The sequence below is a fragment of the Anolis sagrei genome, chromosome 7 (genome assembly GCF_037176765.1).
Source record: "Anolis sagrei isolate rAnoSag1 chromosome 7, rAnoSag1.mat, whole genome shotgun sequence".
NCBI classification, from domain to species: Eukaryota; Metazoa; Chordata; class Lepidosauria; order Squamata; family Dactyloidae; genus Anolis; species Anolis sagrei.
This window is the reverse complement of record NC_090027.1, coordinates 8,456,986-8,472,070: the sequence shown is the minus strand read 5'-3', so window position 1 is coordinate 8,472,070 and position 15,085 is coordinate 8,456,986. Positions and strand designations below refer to the sequence as shown.

General features: G+C 42.0%; 1 protein-coding gene across 2 annotated transcripts in view; it reads left to right on the top strand.

The window, feature by feature from the left end:
- Window positions 1-15,085, top strand: part of LRRTM4 (leucine rich repeat transmembrane neuronal 4) — a 699,210-nt gene that overhangs the window by 92,491 nt on the left and 591,634 nt on the right. The window lies entirely within an intron of this gene.

Here is a 15,085-nt window from a genome sequence, read left to right as displayed (position 1 = left end):
CCTAGAGTTGGAAGAGACCTCGTGGGCCATCCAGTCCAACCCCATTCTACCAAGAAGCAGGAATGTGATGGCGCGAGTGGTGCCACATGTGTGTAGAACTTTAAAGTGCAAAGGTTTAAACTGCATAACATGCCCAAACTTGCCTAGTTTGTAAATGTATAGTTGGATTGATTGGTTATTTATAGCTGTCAATCAATGTTGTTTGCATCAGTCATATTGCTTCGTCAGCTCAATTGCTTGGCTCCACCTCTTCCTGGAAGAGGGCAGAGCTTTTCCTTTTCCATTCTACCATCAAACTTTCTATCAGATAGACATGAGAAAGAGACTTGGCTCTAAAGCCCTTAATTAAGTTACCTCTCATCACCAATTCTAAGGTTTTTACCCTTGGGACTCATACTTAATGCCCAGATCACCCTGGACAACGTTGAGGAGACCCAAGTGCCTTCAAACCAGTCCTGTGGCACCAGAGGAAGGCTTCGTGTCTTGAAATATAGGCCATTTGGATTGGGACTGTGAATGTTCAGGCATTTGAAGCCATTGAGAATGAGGGAACCTTGAAAAGCTTCTCAGTTGCGAAATCTCCTTTGACCCAAGACAACCAGAGACTGTAATGTATATTTCCTTTACCCCTTTGAAACTTCCAGCTTATTGCCTTAAAGGGATAACTCTTTGTGAACAATAAAACCTATTTTGAGTTATTTACAGTGTTTTGGTCCTTGGGAGTTCCAGTTCTTTAAAAGAAGGCAAGAAGCAATCCCCTGGGGGAAAGATGTCACGTCTATGTCTCTTTCACTAAGAGTTATAGCGCCCAGGTGCGATGGCATAAGGAAAATCATATTCAAAGCACCCCTGACAGATGGCCATCCAGGCTCTGTTTAAAAGTTTCCAAAGAAGGAGCCTCCACCACACTCCGGGGCAGAGAGTTCCACTGCTGAACAGTGGCAGTATTTTATTTTGGAAGAAGCCCAACACATGTTGGCCTTTGTGTATATTTCTATGGCCTTCTTCTATGGTGTTACATAAATGGAAATGCATATTTAAAAGTTTAAAAAGGCAACACATAATTATATAAGAATATCCAAATGAGATATTGCAATGCATTTTAATTTTTCTTTGTACATTGCTTAAAGCCTATGCATAGCAATGTGCAATGGAACAGCAGAAATTTCTGGAGCTGAAAATCTCATTCCATTTACTGGACCGAAAAGAAACTAAGATCTTCGGCTCCTGGAGGAGTAAGTGAAAAGCTTGATCTCCTTCCACTTTTGTAAATCCACTCAGAAGTTTTCCTAGACAGATTGCACGATGTGTCCTTGAAGGCCAATTCATTCCCATTCCCTGTTTATTTCTGACCATCTACTAAAATAAAAATACCTAGAGACAGGTTCCTTAGCTTTTGTTATTGTTTTGGTGATGCATTTTCTTTCTTTTGATTATTAAGTTTTGATTATTACCTTTAAGCTCCTACATTGTATGATTTAGGACCAAATTGCCTCCTCCCTTACAATTGGCCCCATTATGTTCAGGTCTTCTGGAGGACCTTTACTCTGGTCAGATAGGACTAGGTTAGTTATGATCACATCATTCTTCACCTTCCTCTTTCTCCAGCTCTGCTTTGAAGAGTCTTAAGGTGCATCTGCATTGTAGAATGCAATTTAACTGTACTGTAAAACTTCTTCTTCTTAGGTGATCCCTTGTTTTTCGAGGAGGATTGTCCTCCAATGTTCTTGTGGGTCCGTATGTGGCTGTGGAGCCCTACTCTTGCATCTTCTCCCGCAGTGAGGGCATTGGTTTCCAGGTGGAAGGCAGTCTCGGTCGGGGTTGGCTTGACGTGCCTTCCTTTTGGCACGCTTCTCCCATTTGCCCTCTATTCGTGCCTCTTCAAATTCTGCAGCACTGCTGGTCACAGCTGACCTCCAGCTGGAGCGCTCAAGAACCAGGGCTTCCCAGTTCTCAGTGTCTATGCCAGAGTTTTTAAGGTTGGCTTTGAGAACATCTTTAAATCTCTTTTCCTGTCCACCAACATTCCGTTTTCCATTCTTGAGTTCGGAGTAGAGCAACTGCTTTGGGAGACAGTGATCAGGCATCCGGACAACGTGGCCGGTCCAGTGGAGTTGATGGTGGAGGACCATCGCTTCAATGCTGGTGGTCTTTGCTTCTTCCAGCATGCTGACGTTTGTCCGCCTGTCTTCCCAAGAGATTTGCAGGATTTTCCAGAGGCAGCACTGATGGAATCGTTCCAGGAGTTGCATGTGATGTCTGTAGACCATGTCTCACAGGCATATAGCAGGGTTGGGAGGACAATAGCTCTGTAAACAAGCACCTTGGTATTCCTATGGATTTCCTGGTCCTCAAACACTCTCTGCTTCATTCGGAAAAATGCTGCGCTCGCAGAGCTCAGGCGGTGTTGTATTTCGGTGTCGATGTTGACTGGTGGAGAGGTGGCTGCCAAGGTAGCGGAAATGGTCAACATTTTCTAATGTTACACCATTAAGCTGTATCACTGGCATTGGAGAGGGGTTGGCTGGTGATTGCTGGAAGAGCACTTTGGTTTTTTTTGATGTTGAATGACAGGCCGAGCTTCTCGTATGCTTCTGCAAAGGTGTTTAGAGTGGCTTGTAGATCTTCTTCTGAATGCGCACAGACAATGTTGTCATCAGCATATTGGAGTTCTATAACAGATGTTGTTGTAACCTTGGTTTTGGCTTTCAGTCTGTTGAGGTTGAATAGCTTGCCATCTGTTCGATAGATGATTTCCACTCCGGTGGAAATCATCTATCGAACCTTAATAATAATAAGCCGTACCTATGTATTTGTTTATTACAGTACACCGTAGTGTTCTGTAAATACTCAGTGACTCAAAGACAAGACATTAGAAATGTTCAAATCCCATTATTTCACTGCATGGAGCCATGATGGTCAGGTTTGTATGGAACTGCTTATCCCACAGCATCAATAGTAAAGGTAAAGGTAATTCTCCTTGACAATAAGACTAGTCGTGTCCGACTCTGGGGGTTGGCGTTCATCTCCATTTCTAAGCCGAAGAGCCGGCGTTGTCCATAGACACCTCCAAGGTCACATGGCTGGCATGACTGCATGGAGCACCATTACCTTCCTGCTGAAGCGGTACCTAGTTATTTATTGATTTATTACAGATATTTGTACCCCGCCCTTCTCAAACCTGGGGGGGGGGGACGGGGGGACAGGACTCAGGGCAGCTTCTAGCCGGCAGCGATTTGATGGCTCCATGTACACATAATAAACACATAATACAACCAATAATTACAAACAATTAAAGCATTGAATCAATTAAATTAAAATATGCTTAAATATAACAACTTTGTAGCCTTATTTAGCCGAATTCTGAGGTTAAAGCTGGAAGCTGGAATGTGTCCAAAGCTGGAATGTGTCCAGAGGAGGGCGACTAAAATGATCAAGGGTCTGGAGAACAAGCCCTATGAGGAGCGGCTTAGGGAACTGGGCATGTTTAGCCTGAAGAAGAGAAGGCTGAGAGGAGATATGATAGCCATGTATAAATATGTAAGAGGAAGCCACAGGGAGGAGGGAGCAAGCTTGTTTTCTGCTTCCTTGGAGACTAGGACGCGGAACAATGGCTTCAAACTACAAGAGAGGAGATTCCATCTGAACATGAGGAAGAACTTCCTGACTGTGAGAGCCGTTCAGCAGTGGAACTCTCTGCCCCGGAGTGTGGTGGAGGCTCCTTCTTTGGAAGCTTTTAAGCAGAGGCTGGATGGCCATTTGTCAGGGGTGATTTGAATGCAATATTCCTGCTTCTTGGCAGGGGGTTGGACTGGATGGCCCATGAGGTCTCTTCCAACTCTTTGATTCTATGATTCTATGATTCTATGAAGACTCCATCAGGCTTGTCCATAGGCCATTCCCATAGCAAATTTTCATCATTGTCATTATCACTGTTAGCATAATTACCTGAAGGCCTGGTCCCACATCCACATTTTCAACTTCTTTCTGAAGGAGAGGAGGGATGATAATAATCTAATTTCTCCAGGGAGCGGGTTCCACAGGCAGGGGGCCACCACTGAGAAGGCCCTGTCCCTCGTCCCCGCCAAGTGCATTTGTGACAGAGACGGGGCCGAGAGCAGGGCCTCCCCAGAAGATCTTAAACTCCAAGGTGGGATGTAGAAAGAGATACGTTTGGACAGATACGTTAATCTACTCACATTTGCATGTTTTTCACTTGCTAGATTAAATTTACTTTTATTTTATCTTATAGTGAAGTGTCCTATTGATTTTATGTCTAGTTATATGTTGTTGATTTGAGTTTTGTACGGTTTATGTATGTAAGGCCAATTTTGCCGTTATCTTTGTATAAATTCCCTCAGTGCTGCCTCTGCTTTGAGTTCCCCCAGGGGTGAGAAAAGCAGTATAGAAATACTGCAAATAAATAAATAAATAGGTTTGCAGAAGCTGGAGCTAACAGCAGGAGCTCACCCCACTCCCCGGATTTGAACCACCAACATTTCAGGTTAAACCGCTGTGCCACCGGGGACTCCATATCAATACACCTCTACTTTCTTTTCTCACTCATTGGATTATTTTGGAGTATGTTTGTATTTAGAGTGAACTGGATTGAAATTTACACTTATCTCTAATTTATTGTTATGACCAGCCAGAAAATGGCAACTTTCTTTTTCTTTTCTGTTGGGTTGAAAGATGTTTGACATGCGATGAGTGAATTCATAAGGAGCACCAGCTTCTTTTTCTTTCTTTGAGTGTTTGCACGTATTTCAATGTATTCCATGCATTTTGCAATAAGGTGGCTTCCCTTGCTCTGCAATTATAGGGCCAATGACCCGTCAATCATCATTATGTTCTTTAGTTCCACCCCTTTCCCCAGGGTTCTGGGAGGGAAAAGAAAGACTTCAGGCAGTCTTTCAGTTTTGGAAGACCAGTTACAGGACGTGAATCAGCTCCACCTGTAGAGAAGCTTCGTTTCTTATGAAATTCTGGGGGAAAACAGTTCCAAAGGACTCCAGCTGGAGAATCTACAAAGCCTTGACTGGTAGGTCTACTCAGGACCCAAGAAGCAGTTTGGAGCCGGGAGGAGAGCCCACACCAGCAACGTTTAGAAAGTAGATCGCCTAGGGAGGGGTTAAAAAGGGTTTTCCTCTTAAAGAAAAGAAACAGTTCACAAAGCCAGATGCCTGTCCCTTGTGACAAGATTAAGAAAGCCACCAGTTGATTCAAAGCCTTGACGTATTTGTTTGACCTCTTGAAGATCTGAGAAGCATTTTTTTATTTGTTAAAGACCTAAGCAATAATAAAGGACTTTGTTAAACTTTTCAAGCTTTTAAAAATTCTGTATAGGAAAATCCTTAGGGCCTCTCACTTGAGGCACCCCGGCTTCCCGCTGGGCACAAAGAGCACTGTCCTGTTCAAAAGCCAAATGGTATAGGCCCAGCGCGTGACAGCACACATACCCACTTGAAAGAGCAATCGAGTAAAAAAATACTCAAGAGTTTGCGTTCTTTAAGCATGCTATTGTGTTCTCTGACAGATCTAGCTTAGCCAAGGTGCAATATTGCCATGTTAAGCATATAATGGCTATGATGCTATTCAATTAATAGGAGCTGCACCAATGGCCATAACGTATTAATGAGAAAGAGGGGAGAAAATGAATGCATTAGCTGCAAACAAATGCAAGTACAATTTTCTAAATTCTTAATTTGGCCTTGAAAGTGTTCCAGCTCATCTGTTTCCTCAAATGAGAGCTCTCTAGCCATTACTCATTGTCTGGAGAGCTTTAAATTAACAACTTCATGCCAGCAGGATTAAAGCAACCGTTAATGGTTGGGGCAGGGGTGGGGGAGATCTATGTTGAGGATGTTTGTTGCTGTCTGAACTTCGTAACTAATGTTCTAAGGGGGTAATCCAGTGCGTTCTGGCCATCTTTCATTTCAGACACTTACTTTTAATCAGTCTTAGAAACACAGTGGTGACTCACTCTTCGTTGTCATATGCAAACCATTTACTCTGCAGTAATTTGGTCTGGAGGAGGGTTCACTTAATCTTTTGAGAGCAAATAATTTGCGCACTAAATCCTCTGATAGTCCTATGTAAGTGCAAATTCCTCTAAAGCAGGGGTCCCAACCCCACCTGGGGGTCGGGACCCCTGGGGGGGGGTCATGAGGGGTGTCAAAGGGGTCACCAAAGACCATCAAAAACAGTATTTTCTGTTGATCGTGGGGGTTTTGTGTGGGAAGTTTGGCCAAATTGTATCATTGGTGGGCTCTCGGATTGCAGGTGAACTATAAATTCCAGCAACTATAACTCCCAAATGTCAAGGCCTATTTTTCCCAAACTCCACCAGTGTTCACATTTGGGCATATTGAGTATTTGTGCCAAGTTTGGTCCAGATACATCATTGTTTGAGTTCACAGTGCTCTCTGGATGTAGGTGAACTACAGCTCCGAAACTCAAGGTCAATGCCCACCAAACCCTTCCAGCATTTTCTGTTGGTCATGAGAGTTCTGTGTGCCAAGTCTGGTTCAACTGCATCGTTGGTGGAGTTCAGAATGCTCTTTGAATTTAAATGAACTATAAATCCCAGCAACTACAACTCCCAAATGTCAAAATAAATCCCCCCAACCCTACCAGTATTCAAATTTGGGCATATTGGGTATTTGTGCCAAATTTGGTCCAGTGAATGAAAATCCATCCTGCATATCGGAAATTTACATTACGATTTATAACAGTAGTAAAAGGATAGGTATCAAAGTAGCAACGAAAATAATATTATGGTTGGGGGTCACCACAACATATGGAACGGCATTAAGGGGTCACAGCATTAGCAAGGTTGAGAACCACTGCTCTAAAGAAACAATTGGATATGTTTTAGTCTGATGTGCAATATCTACCTTAGTTTCACAAAGGGATAGAAAAAAATAAATATACTTGAAAGAATTCAAGACTCATAGGAATCTTTGCAAGGCTTATTCTGTGCAAAATTTGCACATGGTTGTTTTATGCAGAAAACATTATTTTCTGCAGGAAACAACAAGCATGTGGACAATTTCAACAGAAAGGAGGAAACCATGAAAATGAACAAAATCTGGCTACCAGTATTAAAAAAACTCTAAAATTACAACAGCACAATGACAGAGAGGAAACAAACAAGGACATCTAATCACCGCTCAACAAAAGTTTGCTCCAGGCACTGTCAGGCCATTATATGGTCATCGAGGTGGTCAGTTGAAACATTCACACCTAGCTCCAGCAGACAAGAGTCCTTTGTCCCACCCAGGTCATTCCACAAACATATAAACCGTTTTTCCTAGTTCCAACAGACCTCACTATCTCTGAGGATGCTTGCCATAGATGCAGGCGAAACGTCAGGAGAGCATGCCTCTAGACCATGGCCATATAGCCCGAAAAAACCTACAACAACCCAGTGATTCCGGCCATGAAAGCCTTCGACAACACATTTTCTGGCAGACTGTTTTCTTCTAGAAATTTTGCTTTCGGTTTGCATATTTTTTGTGGTTTTTAAAAAAATTCTAGTTATTATTTATTTATTTATCTACCATATTTATATACTGCCCTCTCAGCCCTGAGGCGACTTAGAGCAGTTCACAGATTGGCAGCAATTTGATGCCTCAATAATTATAACAAGTAAAACCATCATCAAATTCTGCTGAATTTGAAGACATCAAAAACAGTGTTGCACTCCAGGTCAGGAAGAAGCCCACTGACTTTAAAACACACCACATGAAGAGTGAAGAAACGTATCTTCTTTTATTGAAGCTTAGTAAATAACCAGGAGAAATAAATGCTTGTCAGAAAATAAGATAGTTCTAAAAAAGTAATAAGTCCATAAAAGGCAGTAACACAATGCAATGTCCACACAAGATATAAAAGTAATCCAAGACAGTGTTTATCCAGACAGGAATCAACAGGATGCAAAGACAATCCAAAAGGCTGAAAAAAACTCCACAGGAACAAGACCCCTTGAACAGGATTTCCATGGCACATGAACTTGATTTCCAAATGATGCCTGATCTAACAGGTCTTCCCTTGAGGCAAACTTTATATCCCGAAACTCAGGAATTGGTTTCGCTTCCCCCCACATTTCCCCTTATCAGACGAATCCTTTCAGAGCAACGTAAACACTGAGTTTGCTGTCGATCCTGGCTAATCTCCCACCGGATATTCTTCAGCTCCCTATCTGGCTGCTCATTAAAATTCCCAGGTGCCAGATTGTTTTCCAAACCCAAATCTTGAGCGCTCACAGAGAGAGGGAGTGAACCATCATTGCTAGGCCCAGAAGGAATATTCTCATGACAAACTGCCCTTTGCACTGGGGCCTCTCTGTCATTGTCTGCCTGAAAATCATTGACCAAACCATCTCCATCTTGTACCTCAGCCTCAGCACCATCATTTCCCACATCAGGATCCTGAAACAAAAATATAGGCTGATTCTCAACAAATAGATTGGTCACCAGTAAATAATTTTATAATTCAAGAAAATCTAAAATGGATAATAGATATAAGATGAATATAAATATCTAATGCTCTTAAGAAGGTTCACAAGAAGGAACTGGCCAATTCTTTGTAAGATACTCTATGAACAAAGGAAAATAAATATACCCGAAGTGAAGAAGATTGGAAGTCAAAACAAACACCCTATCCTAACAAATCCCCTCCCCCCCACCTATATTATCCCAAAACCATCAACCCACTCTACACTTTTTACCCATCTATCCATCCCTTACTATCACACTATCACACTTTTCTACTTTCTTCTACACTAGATATTAGGGTTGGGCGGTTTCGTTCGTTAATTTCGTAATTTGTTATTAATTCGTATTTAAATTAGCTTACGATCCGATATTGAGCCATGCAGGAGTAATTAAAAATCGAAACGAATTTTTTCAATTTATTTCGTAATTGTTTCGTAATTGTTTTGTAATCGATTCGTAATTGTTTCAAAATTGTTTCGTAATTGTTTCGTAATTATTTCCGTATGTCTGGTGCAAGTTTTAGGGTTGTTGTTTGTTTTATCAGTGATAAAAAATAAATTATCACACCAACAGTCAACAACAGAGGGAGAGGGAAGCTTCAGAAGTCCCCCCTGTCCCATTTGGAGGGTTTTTTAGCATATTGCGCAATCGCGCCCCCCATTAACGAATCGATTCGTAATTGTTTCAAAATTGTTTTGTAATTGTTTCGTAATTTTACGAAATTTCGTATATTTTGAACTTTTTTAAAGGAAAATTTCGGAATTCTTTTAAAAAACGAAACGCAAAAACTCCCTAAAAACGAATCGAGTTTAGAAACAAATTTTTCCATGGTTACCCAGCCCTACTAGATATATTTCCCCTCTTTTTATTGTAATCTGAAATCAATCATAACATTATGTTAAAAACAATAGCATATGATATAAAAATATAAAAACCATACAAAGCCTTAAAACATTATCGTGAGCATCTCCATATCAAGTAGTTTCATAATTCTGCCATATTTGGGGGAGCTTGCTCAAAAAAGCCAGGTTTTAACATTTTTCTTAAGAGTCAGGAGGGAGAGAACCAATCTTATATCTCTAGGCAAGGCATCCCGCCATCGAGGAGCCACCACTGAGAAGGCCCTGTCTCTCTTCCCTGCCAGACACATCTGGGAAGGAGGCGGGAGCAAGAGCAGGGCCTCCCCAGAAGACTGTAACATCCTAGTTATGGGAAGAAAATAATTGAAATTACTATTTATGAGAGGAAACTTGGGCCCCATCTACATGACCATATAATGCAGTTTTAATTAATTACCTTTCTATGTTCTACTTATTCCTTCAGACCTTGTAGTGAAGAACATATTCATTATTGGGTTGTTGTGGTTTTTTTGGGCTGTATGGCCATGTTCCAGAAGCATTTCCTCCTGACGTTTCACCTGCATCTATGGCAGCCATCCTCAGAGGTTGTGAAGTTTGTTGGAAACTAGAAAAATGGGGTTTATATATCTGTGGAATGTCCAGGGTGGGAAAAAGAACTCTTGTTTGAGTTAGGTGTGAATGTTGTAATTGGCCACCTTGATTAGCATTTAATGGCCTAGCAGTTTCAAAATCTGGCTACCTGTATTTAAAAAAAACCTCCTCTAAAATAATAACAGTAAATAAAGATGAACACTTAAAGACATGAGAACTCCAGACAAGAAACAATCAGTGCCAGGTAATCACCCCCCAACAAAGAATAATCTTGGGCAGGAAGCAGCCAGACTTTGAAGCAGCAAGGCCATTCAATGCTAATCAAGATGGCCAGTTGCAACATTCACACTTGCCTCAAGTAGATAAAGAGTTCTTTCTCCCACCCTCGACATATACAAACCCCACTTTCCTAGGTTCTAACAGACCTCACAACCTCTGAGGATGCCTGCCATTGATGTGGGTGAAATGTCCGGAGAAAATGCTTCTGGAAGCCCAGAATCCAGATAAGACAGAGGCACTCCTGGTAAGTCATAAGGCCGAACAGGGTATAGGGTTACAGCCTGTGTTAGACGGGGTTACACTCCCCCTGAAGACGCAGGTTTGCAGCTTGGGTGTGATCCTGGACTCTTCGCTAAGCTTGGAACCCCAAGTTTCGGCGGTGTCCAGGGGAGCATTTGCACAACTCAAACTTGTGCGCCAGTTGCGCCCGTACCTTGGGAAGTCTGACTTGGCCACGGTAGTCCATGCTCTGGTTACATCCCGGATTGATTACTGCAACGCGCTCTACGTGGGGTTGCCCTTGAAGACTGCCCGGAAGCTTCAGATGGTCCAGCGCTCGGCGGCCAGGTTGCTAACGGGTGCGGCACTCAAGGAGCATACCACTCCTCTGCTGAGCCAGCTCCACTGGCTGCCAATCCGCTACCGGGCACAATTCAAGGTGCTGGCTTTAGCCTATAAAGCCCTAAACGGTTCCGGCCCTGCTTACCTCTCCGAACGCATCTCCACCTATGAACCGACGAGGACGTTAAGATCGTCCGGGTATTTTTTTTTCGGTATTTAAAAATAAAATAAAATTTTTAAAAAATTGAAAAAAATACTGAAAAACTGATATTCTTATCAACAACCGCGGCACGAATATGCTACGCGAAACAATGGAGAAAAAAAGGAAATACCTAAAATTGATGAATGGAAGAAAAAATTGATGGATGTGAAAATATGGACAAACTGAGCTACCTTATCCAAAGGAGTAAAGGAATAGAAGAGACGGAGACAGATTGGACAAAATTTGAAGAATTTCTAAAATAAATACTAATAAGGAAATAGAACTTAATCAACTACAATTAGATGGAAAAGAGAAAACAACACAAACAAAAAAAAAAGGATGAAAAATGAGAAAAGAAGTAAGGAAAAGGATGAGACCAACCTCGACGAATCCTGGAAGTCAACGGATAAGAACAAAAACCTTCATAACCTCTTGAATTCTCTTTTTTTAAACTATTCTTTCCTCTTCTGTAGATATCTACTTTTATCTTTGTAGATACTCTACATTTTACCGATTTCTACCCTTATAGATACCTGTCTTTACTATAACCTTAACCCCTCCCCACAACCCCATGTCCACCTACACTGTAAATACCTTCTCACACCCCCTCTCCAAAATCTTTTCTTTCCCCGCTCTCCCCTCCTTTCTTCTTTGACCATTGATGTATTGAGAAAATGAATAAAGATTATATTTTTTTTTAAAAAAAGATCGTCCGGGGAGGCCCTGCTCTCGGTCCCGCCTGCGTCGCAGGCGCGGCTGGCGGGGACAAGGGACAGGGCCTTCTCGGTGGTGGCCCCTCGGCTATGGAATGCCCTACCCGTAGACATCAGGCAGGCCCCTTCATTGCTGGAGTTCCGGAGGAAGGTCAAGACGTGGCTCTATGAACAGGCGTTTGGCCAACAAGGCAACTGAACTCATGAAGACGGTATAAATGAACAAAGGAACGGTAGAAGGATTATGAGAACGGAATCTGATTTTTACTGAGGCGTTGATGACTATGTTGTGTTGTCTTGTATTGTCTGCCGTGTATGTTGTGTTTTAACTAATTGTTATTGTTATATAAATTGCATTGTAAACCGCATTGAGTCGCCGAATTAGGCTGAAAAATGCGGTATAAAAATAAAGCAAATAAATAAATAAATAAAATAAAAACTCACAACAACCCAGTGATTCCGGCCATGAAAGCCTTCGACTATACAATGTTCAGTATTGTGAACATAAATATGTTTTGCCTACCAAAACACCTTGCCTACCAAAACATCCTAATGTCCTTATGGATTTTATTTGGTTACTTACTGCTGTCTGTATCTGCATTTTTCTTGGTCGATTACATCTATGTGAGTACAGCAGTAGGGGAAGTTATGGTGCATATTAATTGAGTATGAATACTCTGTTTAGTTAAAAGTAATACTTAAGAATATAACATCTTCCATGTGCTGTACAAACATTAACTAATTAGTACCCCAAACACTCCACCGAGGTGTGTAATTATGTGCATTATTAGAGCTGGTGGAATTATTTCTTATGACTAAATTAGCAAGTAGAATTGGCTTTTTTCCCTGTTAAGAAATGTGAATGAATCCCAATCCTAATGTAGTCTACGTAAAGTAATCACATAGGTAAGTGGTTCTCAACCTTCCTAATTCTGTGACCCCCTTAATGCAGTTCCTCATGTGGTGGTGACCCCCAACCACAACATTATTTTTGTTGCGACTTCACAACTGTAATTTTGCTAATGTTATGAATCATAATGTAAATATCTGATATGCAGGATGTACTTTCATTCACTGGACCAAATTTGGCACAAATACTCAATACGCCCAAATTTGAATACTGTTGGGGTTGTGGGGATTGATTTTTTTTGTCATTTGGGAGTTGTAGTTGCTGGGATTTATGGTTCATTCAAATTAAAAGAGCATTCTGAACTCCACCAATGATACAATTGAAACAGATTTGGTACACATAACTCTCATGACCAACAGAAAATACTGGAAGGGTTTGGTGGACATTGGCCTTGAGTTTGGGAGCTGTAGTTCACCTACATCCAGAGAGCACTGTGAACACAAACAATGATGTATCTGGACCAAACTTGGCACAAATACTCAATATGCCCAAATGTGAACACTGGTGGAGTTTGGGTAAAATAGACCTTGACATTTGGGAGTTGTAGTTGCTGGGATTTATAGTTCACCTGCAATCAAAGAGCATTCTGAAGCCCACCAATGATAGAATTGGGCCAAACTTCCCACACAGAACCCCCATGACCAAAAGAATATACTGTGTTGTCTGATGGTCTTTGGTGACCACTTTTACACCCTCACGCGACCCCCCCAGGGGTCCCGACTCCCCAGTTGAGAAACACTGACATAGATTTTGTGATCCCAGCCTCTTTCCAAAGTAAGACTGTGGATGAATGACAAGGGATGGGCAAATCATTTGCCAAAAAGGTGATAGAACGAGTTTGGAATTATGGATGATTATAAGTCAACATCTCAAACAAAACATGTCTGGCAAGATGAGCTTAAAATTGTGCTATTCATGACATATCACTCATAATCTTTTTGGTTAATGTTGTTCTTTGCATGCAGCATCACTCTTACTTTGAATGACATTTTGTGTAAGTGGACCAAGGAATCAATATAGCAGACTCTTGAGTAACTGGAATTCAAATGACCAGAACTCTCCAGCAACCAGCAAAAATGAAGAAATAATACTTTAAATTTTTTAAAAGCCATGTATTATAATGCATGTATTAGATGCTTTTGAGCTGTGGTGTTGGAGGAAAGTTCTGAGAGTGCCTTGGGCTGCGAGAAGATCCAACCAGTCCATCCTCCAGGAAATAAAGCCCGGCTGCTCACTGGAGGGAAGGAGACGAGAGACAAAGTTGAAGTCCTTTGGCCACATCATGAGGAGACAGCAAAGCCTGGAGAAGACAATTATGCTGGGGAAAGTGGAAGGTAAAAGGAAGAGGGGCCGACCAAGGGCAAGATGGATGGATGGCATCCTTGAAGTGACTGGACTGACCTTGAAGGAGCTGAGGGTGGTGATGGCTGACAGGGAGCTCTGGTGTGGGATGGTCCATGAGGTCACGAAGAGTCGGAGACGACTGAACGAATGAACAACAACAACATTATAATGCAGTATAACAGTGAAAATGTGTTACATTAAGTTTGTCTTTATTTATTTTAAATATTGTATTTTAACATTAGCAAGTCAATGTAAAGTTTATGGTATTGTATATGGTATTGTGTGTGTGTGTGTATGTGTGTATGTGTGTATATATATATATATATATATATATATATATATGGGTCTGCAGTGGCACAGTGGATTGAACTGCAAAGCTGCAGAACTTGCTGACTGAAAGGTTTACAGTTTGAATCTGCCGGATGGGGTGAGCTCCCATTGTTAGCCCCAGCTCTTCCAACCTAGCAGTTCAAAACATGCAATAGGTACTGCTTTGGCAGGAAGATAGCAGCGCTCCATGCAGTCATGCTGGCCACATGACCTAAGAGGTGTCTGCCTCCTAGGTCATGGGTTAAGCCGTTGAGCTGCTGAACTTGGTGACTGAAAGATTGGCAGTTTAAATCTGCCGGATGGGCTGAGCTCCCTTTGTTAGCCCCAGCTCTGCCAACCTAGCAGTTCAAAACATGCAATAGGTACTGCTTTTGCAGGAAGGTAATAGCGCTCCATGCAGTCATGCTGGCCACATGATCTAAGAGGTGTCTACCTTCTAGGTCATGGGTTAAACTGCTGAGCTGCTGAACTTGCTGACTGATAGGTCTTCGGTTTGAATCTGGGGAGTGGGGTGAGCTCCCGGTGTTAGCCCCAGCTTCTGCCAACCTAGCCGTTCAAAAACATGCAAATGTGAGTAGATCAATAGGTACCGGTTCTGCAGGAAGGTAATGCCGCTCCATGCAGTCATGCCGGCCACATGACCTTGGAGGTGTCTACGGACAATGCTGGCTCTTCGGCTTAGAAATGGAGATGAGCACCACTCCCCAGAGTTGGACTTGACTAGACTTAATGTCAAGGGGAAATCTTTACCTTTACCTTTGCCTTTGCCTTTGCCTTTACCTTTACCTTTACCCTTA